General features: G+C 40.9%; 1 pseudogene; it reads right to left on the bottom strand.

The window, feature by feature from the left end:
• Positions 1–1,316: 1,316 nt before the first annotated feature.
• LOC120062849 lies at positions 1,317–9,940 on the bottom strand (annotated as a pseudogene).
• Between the last annotated feature and the right edge of the window lie 427 nt (positions 9,941–10,367).

Raw genomic sequence — 10,367 nt, 5'->3', positions numbered from 1 at the left:
TGTATTTACTTCGCCACCATGGCCTTTTTTTGCCTTTACCTCCCGTATCTCACCTCATTTGCTCACATTGTATATAGACTATTTTTTCTACTGTATTATTGACCGTATGTTTGTTTTACTCCATGTGTAACTCTGTGTTGTTGTGTGTCGAACTGCTTTGTTTTATCTTGGCCAGGTCGCAATTGTAAATGAGAACTTGTTCTCAACTTGCCTACCTGGTTAAATAAAGGTGAAATAAAAATATAAAACATTTTTTAAAAGGTGTGTGTAATCAGACAAGACAGTCCGGGGTTGATGATAATGAATCCCGTTCAGTGAAGCCTAGAACGCCGGTGACGTAGACCTCCGGAACTGGTGAACAGAATGAGCAGCAGTACCGGGGGGATCCGTGACAAGTATACCGTATATACCCGTATACCGGAATATTTGGAAAAAGCCACAGGATGGTTTTTTAATACCGGCAAAACTATTTATTAAAAGTTTTTCAATAAATTTGAATATTTGTTGATAATTTTTAAGTTAACACCTGCAGTCAACTTGTGCAATACGTTAGGATATAAAGAAAATTGCGTTCTTCATATCACCTGTCACATTATTTTACATTATGAAATTTCCGTAGTCCCCCAGTACAGTTGAGCCAGTCACGTGTTTGTTTATAAATAGCACAACGGGAGACAGTGGGAGCTGGTGAATCCATAGCCTTCTTTATCTATCGGCGAGTCTCTGTTGTGCAGCGCACATGAGGTGATGAAGTCACACTTGTATGCAATTCACTACTAAATGTTTGCCATCAGATATCTTATAATTACTTTCTGCCAGAAGTCAAAGACCTCTGGAAGAGCTCATTTTTTCCCTGTGCTTCCTACTAGCGTTTTTTGTTCTCCTTCATTATTCTGCTACACATGCTGCTCTTCCTTCAGAAAAAGCATTCATCACAACTTTGTTTATTTGCACAATTTATAACTTTATGAGCTGGATTTGACTGTCTTTGCAATTAGGTTGTTCGTTTTCGCTCGTTAGCACTTAGCTAACAGCGTCATTGTGATTTTGCTATTAGTTTGTGCTAGTTTGTGCCTATTGGGCCTGCATTCTGGTAATACAGGCCCAATAGGCTTTTCTTGCGTTTTTAGCAAATCCTTGTGTGCTATGCCTGTAATACTGTAAATGCCTGGATATGAGAAGGACGGTATGATAATATTAAAATCTGGATACTGCCTAAGGCTAACATCAACTACTATCAAGTACAGTACCTCATTGTGTTAAAAAATGTAAATGAAAGGTGTTGAATGTGATGTTGATGAAATGTACAGAAGTAGTTACCTCAGACAGATAGCAGGACAGGACTCATACAGGGGATTGGTTAGTCCAACAGACAGCCCAACGATTAGTGCAATGACAACGAGCAGGATCAATAGAACAAAGCCAAAGATGAAGAGTTTCTGCCAAGGACAGAAACAAAGTGGTTAGATTAGGTTTATAGTGCCCCAAAACACTACACTGATTTTAGTGAAACCAATATTCTGTCAATGCCTGTGGATTTGGGACATGGAGACATTTTGACATTCAATTTAGACATTAGATATTAGTGATGGGGGGAAAAAATCGATAGTTACATATTAGGATATTATTACGTGTATATAGTGAGCAATAAAATCATAGTATTGAATCACAAATATCATATCGGCACCTAAGTATCGCAATAATATCGTCATATCGTGAGGTCCTTGGCAATTCCCAGCCCTAGTAAATATGGCATGTAGACATTCTGTCTGGCATTTTAAATCTTATCAGTATATGATACTGAAATAATATTATTTTTCTGACTAAACCATTCAGAGCTATTGCATTGGTTAAAAGAGTCTAACTTGAGCAGTATTATACAGTATTATTAATAGATACACCATGTGACCTTCCGTTTGGGGAAAAGGAGACTTACCCTCTGGGATTTTTTCTAGTATCTCACAGCTTTTTTGGTCTCCTCTTTGGCACGGCCTATGTATTCATCTGCGTTGGAGACATTCTTCTCTATGTTGTTGACCATATCCCCCTTTTAGACAACACCACATGAGTTCCATATAGTTTTGACAAAAAACAGAACTAATAATATTCTGGACAGCTTTACAGTACTGCGCTACAATACCTGATTCTCCACCAGCATGGCCATGTCCATGAACATGGCATGGAGCTCCCTGATGCTGGACTCCAGGTGGATGATATCCTGGTGCCGTGACTCAATCTCATTCAAGGCCTGCCGCGTGATCTAAGAGTCCAAAATAATCTGAGGAAGGGGTTGGGAGACAGGACGACAGCCAATGAGACAGTATAATTAATTCAAATACATACATATGGGATGATTGGTGTCGCATTTACACAGAATATTATTTGTTTTGGAATATGTTCAAACCACCACCTGAGTTATCTTGGTATACTAGATAGTGTTGGTAGTTGTCTGATTTGTCCTAAGAAAATAATGCATATGAGGAAGTAGCATCCGACAAAAGCTGGAGATTGAGGAGGAACTTACATCAGATGTAAAAATTAATACAACCAGGAAAGAAAATACTTTCACCGGGCAGGTGCTAAAGCATCAGCAGAAAACAAAAAACGTATTCTCTCTTTTCTATGGGGAGAAAAATCTCTGTAGTCATAACCACAGTGTTATGATCTAGGGCGGCTATTCCTCAGAGGGAATCAACCCTCACTGCCTAACATGATCAAACCCACAGTGGCTTACAAACAACCTGGGATCATGTAAGCCCTTCCACCCCAGTGAATATATATAACCTATGATCAACGATTACTCTACAGCACAGCCATGAGCCCGCCACTGGCCATGTGACCAGCTTTTCTATAGACAGGTGTAGAGGCAACACTAACACACTTCTCTTCCATCTGGAGTCTGCAGTAGTAGAGAGTCTCATTAGGAGTATCCTAAGGGACTGGAGAGGTTACATCTATTTTTGTCATCATCAATTATTCTCATTCAAGACAAATACTCCATATGAACAATACATGGGTTTCTGCCATGGTTTCTTTACAGCTAGTCTCCTTAGCATCTCAAGCCAAATCCTTGACTATCATCCTATATTTTATGTGGCCGTAGTCTGATTGGTCTAATGGCCTCATTATCCATACCATGACAATAGACAATAACATAGAGTGGAACCGGAATCGTTGCGCTATCTGACGATAGGCAATAGGCAATCATATGATAGTTTGATTGGAATTGTGAACACTGTAGCCTATGTGTTATTATTTGTGGGAAAGAAAGCGGCTAGGTGTGGTCGGTTTCCTTTCCGTGTTCCTGTCTGCCCTGCTGCTGGCCCAGTTTGTGACTCACTTATCTCTAGCTGTCTCTGGATCCTTCAATTGCTTCTCTCCCTAAACGACACTTGAGTCTCGTTGTACTGAGTCATGACATCCACAAACATCCTGGAGAGCACTGTGTGCTGTGGGGTTAGAGAAAACATAAGGTAAGGAGAGGATAGAGGAAAGAGAGCTTCAACCACTGGCAACAGTAAAGCGGATAAAGGCTCAAACTTTTGAAAGGGTGAGATGTCAAACAGCCATGTCAAAATATGGTGGCAGATAGGGCTGGCCAAAATCTCATATCCCGATATACAGTTGAAGTCGGAAGTTTACATACACTTAGGTTGGAGTCATTAAAACACGTTTTCAAACGCTTCACAAATTTCTTGTTAACAAACTATAGTTTTGGCAAGTCAGTTAGGACATCTACTTTGTGCATGACACAAGTAATTTTTCCAACAATTGTTTATTTCACTTATAATTCACTGTTTCACAATTCCAGTGGGTCAGAAGTTAACATACACTAAGTTGACTGTGCCTTTAAAACTTCTTATGGCTGCAAGCCCGAGGTCGGTACACCTATGACAACATCCAGCTCAAAGTGCAGGGCGCGAAATTCAAAAAAATATTTTTTTTAAATATTTAACTTTCACACATTAACAAGTCCAATACAGCATATGAAAGGTACACATCTTGTGAATCAAGCCAACATGTCCGATTTTTAAAATGTTTTACAGGGAAGACAAAATATGTAAATCTATTAGCTAACCACGTTAGCAAAAGACACCACTTTTCTAACTCCATCAGTTTCTTAGAATTACTACAGAGAGCAACGTGTATTACCAATTTACTCATCATAAAACATTTCTTAAAAATAGACAGCGCATAGCAATGGAAAGACACAGATCTTGTGAATTCAGACAACATTTCAGATTTTCTAAGTGTTTTACAGCGAAAACACAATAAATCGTTATATTAGCATACCACATGTGCAAACGTTACCCGAGCATTGATTCAAGCCAAAGAGAGCGATAACGTAATCATCGCCAAAATATATTAATTTTTTCACTAACCTTCTCAGAATTCTTCCGATGACACTCCTGTAACATCATATTACAACATACATATAGAGTTTGTTCGAAAATGTGCATATTTAGCCACAAAAAACCGTGGTTATACAATGACAATACTAGCAAAACTGGCCTGAAAATGTCGGGCGCCATCTTTCACAGTGATCTTGTCTCATGAATAACTATTCATAAACTTGACTAAAAAAATATAAGTTAGACAGCTATCGAAAGACAAATTAGTTCTTAATGCAATCGCTGAATTACATTTCTAAAATTATCCTTACTGTGCAATACAGGGTTCGCCAAGCGAAGCTATACCAAAAAAAATGGCGGAATGTGCGTTTAACATTTTTCTACAGAACAACGATTTATCATCTTAAATATTTCTTACTATGAGCTGATCTTCCATCAGAATCTTGGGCAATGTATCCTTTCTTGGGTCTAATCTTCTTTTGGTCGAAAGATGTCCTCTTGTCCGTCGAAATGCCCACTAACGTTCGACCGGTACTGGAAACGTGCCCGGCGCTTCAAAGTGCATCACAAAGCAATGCCTCAAAATCGCACTAAACGGATATAAATTGCTATAAAACGGTTTAAATTAACTACCTTATGATGTTTTTAACACCTATAACGAGTAAAAACATGACCGGCGATATATAAGTGGCTAAACCAAAGGTTGGAAAGAGAGCAGGTCCGATGTCCATCGTGCGTCAGGCGCAGCAGGAAAAGGAAGCTACTTCCGCCTTGTGGTCTTTTATACAGGCCCTGATTGCGCAATCGACTCCATTCAAATTGTCACCTCTTACTGACATCTAGAGGAAGGCGTGGGCAGTGTTTGTATCCTCATAGCATTTACAGGGACATTAAAACTGACCTGGGACCAGAGGCCAAGATTTCTGAAATCTCACTCCCTGTCAGGAAAAGTGCTGTAGAATGAGTTCTGTTCCACTCAGAGACATAATTCAAACGGCTATAGAAACTAGAGAGTGTTTTCTATCCAATAATAACAATAATATGCATATTGTACGAGCAAGAATTGAGTACGAGGCCGTTTGAAATGGGCACCTTTAATCAGAGCTACTCAATACTGCCCCTGCAGCCATAAAAAGTTAAACAGCTTGGAAAATTCCAGAAAATGATGTCATGGCTTTAGAAGCTTCTGATAGGCTAATTGACATAATTTGAGTGTACCTGTGGATGTATTTCAAGGCCTACCTTCAAACTCAGTGCCTCTTTGCTTGACATCATGGGAAAATCAAAAGAAATCAGCCAAGACCTCAGAAAAAAAAATTGTAGACCCCCACAAGTCTGGTTCATCCTTGGGAGCAATTTCCAAATGCCTGAATGTACCACGTTCATCTGTACAAACAATAGTACGCAAGTATAAACACCATGGGACCACGCAGCCGTCATACCGCTCAGGAAGGAAATGCGTTCTGTCTCCTAGAGATGAGCATACTTTGGTGCGAAAAGTGCAAATCAATCCCAGAACCACAGCAAAGGACCTTGTGAAGATGCTGGAAGAAACAGGTACAAAAGTATCTATATCCACAGTAAAACGAGTCCTATATCGACATAACCTGAAAGGCCGCTCAGCAAGGAAGAAGCCACTGCTCAAAAAACGCCATAAAAAAGCCAGACTACGGTTTGCAACTGCACATGGGGACAAAGATCGTACTTCTTGGAGAAATGTCCTCTGGTCTGATGAAACAAAAATAGAACTGTTTGGCCATAATGACCATCGTTATGTTTGGAGGAAAAAGGGTGAGGCTGGCAAGCCGAAGAACACCATCCCAACCGTGGAGCACGGGGGTGGCACCATCATGTTGTGGGGGTGCTTTTCTGCAGGAGGGACTGGTGCACTTCACAAAATAGATGGCATCATAAGGGAGGAAAATTATGTGGATATATTGAAGACATCAGGCAGGAAGTTAAAGCTTGGTCGCAAATGGGTCTTCCAAATGGACATTGACCCCACGCATACTTCCAAAGATGTGGCAAAATGGCTTAAGGACAACAAAGTCAAGGTATTGGAGTGGCCATCACAAAGCCCTGACCTCAATCCCATAGAACATTTGTGGGCAGAACTGAAAAAGTGTGTGCGAGGAAGGAGGCCTTCAAACCTGACTCAGTTACACCAACTCTGTCAGGAGGAATGGGCCAAAATTCACCCAACTTATTGTGGTATGCTTGTGGAAGGCTTCCCGAAACATTTGACCCATGTTAAACAATTTAAAGGCAATGCTACCAAATACTAATTGAGTGTATGTAAACTTCTGACCTACTGGGAATGTGATGAAAGAAATAAAAGCTGAAATAAATCATTCTCTCTACTATTATTCTGACATTTCACATTCTGAAAATAAAATCGTGATCCTAACTGACCTAAGACAGGGAATTTTTACTAGGATAAATGTCAGGAATTGTGAAAAACTGAGTTAAATGTATTTGGCTAAGGTGTATGTAAACTTCCGACTTCAACTGTAGGTCATTTCACTTCCCGATAACGATACATATCACGATATACACATTTTCTGTAAATTCAATGAATAAATAGTTTACATAAAATGACCACATGTAAAGGCCTATTTCTTATTACATGTTGAATTATACTAATCAAATAAAAGGTATTGGCATTTGGTACCTTGGGTCGAGTGTTAGCCCCAACTCACGAAACCCCAGTTTCTCGACCGTGTAAATTGGGGCCATGTCTTTGCAGATGTAAGTTGTTACGGCAGCTGTTATCTCCTTCCATCTTCATGATTCTTTGCCATAAGCTGTGCCGCGGGCAAAAGCCTCTTGCAACGTCTGAGTCGGGGTTTGTTTTGAGCACTCGACTGTACTTTTTTGGGTCTCATCCGTAGACTCTCTCCGTAATGTTTCACTTGATTCTTGCGTAGGTGGTAAAAGAGGTTAGTGTTGTTTGAGCCTGTTGTCAGGACCGGCCTGCGGCATATTCTGCAGAGGACGGTTTTCTGGTCCGTGTCAGACTTTTCATACCCAAACCACGTCCATGCGACCGAAGTAGCTCCTATTTTAGGTACGGTCTCTGTGCTCTCTGTCACGTTCACTCTTCTCCATGTTTGTTTGTGTTGCAAATTTCCTTCCGAACGCAAAGCAACATCCAATTGACAAAAAATATTGCCGTAAAGAGTGTGATTTGCGACACAACGAAATAAACAATAAAGCATAATATGAAACCATAGACGTTTTTCTATCTTTACACGATATATATCGACATATCGCCCAGCCCTAGTGGCAGACATGGTAAACTTATACAGGTATACAGGTACGTTAGCCTCCAAGAATCTCTCTGTCCTTAATCACAACCTTTAAGAATTCGCAAAAATGTGAAGAATGAGTCTCAGGAAGATTGTTTCCTGACCTGGGTTTTTTGAATGCGGAAATCAACTGAGGCCCTGTTAGAAACATCATCCTTGGGCAGGCTCTGCTCCATAGCTGCAGAGAACAGAAAGAACAGTGATTACAGTAGCTATAATAACACCTCAGATAAATCCCCCACATCTACTTTTCTAAATCTAGCGAGCAGCATTTGGGATAGGCATTTGATCCTGTCATAATAATGACAAAATAACAAAAACAAAAAATATTTTTTAAATGTACTGTACATGGTGGTGGTGGTGATAAAATTCTATTTAAGCTTAACTCTCACAGAGTTGGCATTGCTTGTGATCTCATTGGTCAACCGGTCAAGTTCATCTTTCATCTCTTCAGGAAATATCAGCGACAGAAAATAAATGCATTATTGCACATTTGCAAAATTGTCCTGGAAAAATATTAGCATTAATCATATCACTTGGCAACGCTTCTATAACAATAATAACCTATTCTTCATATTTATATAGATAAGAAACACTACACCTACCACCCACTGGGCAGAAGAAAATTCCAACGACTGTTCCACATTGGTTCAACATAATTACATTGAAATGACGTGGAAACAATGTTGATTTAACCAGTGTGTGCCCATAGTAACCATTAGACAGCTTATCACTGAATTTGTGGGCAAACAAATATTTACTCCCTCTTGGGCCATTCCCAGTTAGTATTATTGTGTAGCAGATGGTTGATACTTTGTTACGCTGCTGGTAATACTGATGCTGCTGTGTTGCATTATAGAGTCAACTGAGGGCCTTTGTCCATGCAGGCCTTGATTAGCTCCTCATGCCTATTCAGTCTCCACAGTGGATCAACTCTGAACAAGCACAGCGTAACTTGTCCAAGCCCTCAGTAAAATGGCCCTGCTGCTGCTAGAGAGGTCAGCCAAAGCCCACCCACAGACTGGTCTACGAAGGCTGGGCCATGGCATTGATTTCTATACAGGCTTCCAGACACCGAGCCATCTATTTGTATTGAGTCATGTGTTTCTTCCTGAAGGAGGACAATGATGTTGGAGGAAGTAAGAACGTTTGTTTATTTTTGTTATTATGACTTTAGAAGTCACCATGCAAATACGAAGGCCTATATTTAGTCATGTAAAAGTTTTGAATTCAACACTTTAAATTGCATACTTTGTGGTATAGAGAAAATAAATGTTGAAAACAAATAGGAGAGAAGCAACAACATAGCTAGATCTCAAACCGCCTTCACTTTGGGAACGTTGGGAACGTGGCGGAATAGCCTAATAGACTTGATTTATTTACCCTTTTTTCTCCCCAAATTCGTGGTATCCAATTGGCCTCATCGCCGCAACTTCCGTACGGACTCGGGAGAGGCGAACGTCGAGAGCCGTGCCTCCTCCGAAACACAGCCCAACCAAGCCGCACTGCTTCTTGACACAATTCCCACTTAACCCGGAAGCCAGCCGCACCAATGTGTCGGAGGAAACACCATACACCTGGCGACCGTGTCAGCATGCACTGCGCCCAGCCTGCCACAGGAGTCACTAGGGCGCGATGGGACAAGGACATCCCTGCCGCCAAACCCTCCACTAACCCGGACGACGCTGGGCCAATTGTGCGCCCCCCATGGGTCTCCCGGTCACGGCCGGCTGCGACAGAGCCTGGACTCGAACCCAGAACCCCGCACACCACTGCGCCACTCAGGAGGCCTGTCTGACAGAGGGTTTTAATTGATGATCAACTTACTCTGATATGGATTGGGTACAGACAGGATCATGCTGTGCCTCTTCCTCACCTCATCCACTTCAGAAGATATCTTATCAATCTGCCCCCTAACCTCTTCCACCTGAGTCATGCACATACAGTATTTTCAGTCTTATTTCAATGCAGACACTTGCAATATTTTACAGTAATCATCTAGCTCATCTGAAAACAAACAGTACTGACTTGCCCTTCTGAAAAACCCGTTCATAAATCCATCTCTGTCAACTGTGACATCCTCCTCTGCTTGTGTTCTGCTCTGTCAAGACAAAAGTGTGAAGACACAGTCCATTGTTAGGGAGTAAAGCCTCTTGCACACTGCCCATAAATTTGAGGCTCAGTACTGTGTGAAAAGCAAATAAGTTGACAAGATATTGAAGACAATGATATTATAATGACATGGCATATTCTTAGCCTGGCTGACGCGACTCACGTCATGTCAACCAGGGTTGCATTCCCTAGACCTAGAGAATATAAAATACAATAGAAGGCTACATTAATGCCTGATTAGATCAGTGACATCATATTAGTAGGCTACATGTACTTATTGCGGTTAATTCACCCAACCGGTCCTTCATTGCTATGTTCGATGCGTTTTTGACTGGCTAACGTTAGCTAAGTAATGCACTTCTCAACTCCATCGCATCTAGCTCTGGTACAAGTGGCTAGCTAACTTTGCTTGCTAGGTCTGAGTTCAACAAACATCCATTTCGATGACATGGGGAAAGTTTATTCTCTTTCAATCATTAGCTAAGGAGACGTTGTCCAACTCCTCAAAACCAAACCTCAACCAAAATGCACCGTTAGTTTGCTAGCTATATATCTGGTTGTGGCAGACAACATAATTCGCATGATGCTCCTACAA

The sequence above is a fragment of the Salvelinus namaycush genome, chromosome 18 (assembly GCF_016432855.1).
Source record: "Salvelinus namaycush isolate Seneca chromosome 18, SaNama_1.0, whole genome shotgun sequence".
Lineage (NCBI taxonomy): Eukaryota > Metazoa > Chordata > Actinopteri > Salmoniformes > Salmonidae > Salvelinus > Salvelinus namaycush.
Note: the sequence above shows the minus strand (reverse complement) of the source record. Positions and strands in the feature narration are given on the sequence as shown.